Source organism: Cyprinodon variegatus, unplaced genomic scaffold (assembly GCF_000732505.1).
Source record: "Cyprinodon variegatus isolate N-32 unplaced genomic scaffold, C_variegatus-1.0 Scaffold825, whole genome shotgun sequence".
NCBI classification, from domain to species: Eukaryota; Metazoa; Chordata; class Actinopteri; order Cyprinodontiformes; family Cyprinodontidae; genus Cyprinodon; species Cyprinodon variegatus.
In genome coordinates, this window is record NW_015151278.1 from 164,005 (window position 1) to 164,737 (window position 733).

Sequence of the window (733 nt, forward strand, 5' to 3'; positions counted from 1 at the left end):
TAATCCTAGAGTTAGAGTCAGAACCTTGTGTAATTGCATAGTACTGTGTTTTCGATCTTTGTTATTGACATCGATGTGTTTTTATCTATTTTTTTGTAAAGTCGCCTTGACTATCCAGAAAGGCACATTTTAGATAAAATGTATTATTATCATAATTAAGGGTTAAGGTTAGAAGCTCACTGAAGATATTGCACAAGTTTGGGGTGGAGGGGATGTGAAAATCCTTCATCATCTCCACAAGCTCTTGTCTAAATGTTTAACCACCATCCTTGGCAAAATAGCTGAAGTGAACATTTTGATGAAACGTTAAAAACAAAAACATTTCTGTCCCATTCCTCACCACATTGTGTCTTGGTTTAAATAACGAACCAAAAGGTTGTTTTTTTTTGTCACCATGTTGTGGAAAAAGCATAATGATGCTTAAAAGGTTGGCCACCTAATTTATTATGACCTTGAAACTTTCACAATGGTCTCTTCCTTCCAATCTACACTCACCGGCCACTTTATTAGGTACCCCATGCTAGTAACGGGTTGGACCCCCTTTTGCCTTCAGAACTGCTTCAATCCTTCGTGGCATAGATTCAACAAGGTGCTGGAAGCATTCCTCAGGGAGTTTGGTCCATATTGACATGATGGCATCACACAGTTGCCGCAGATTTGTCGGCTGCACATCCATGATGCGAATCTCCCGTTCCACCACATCCCAAAGATGCTCTATTGGATTGAGATCTGG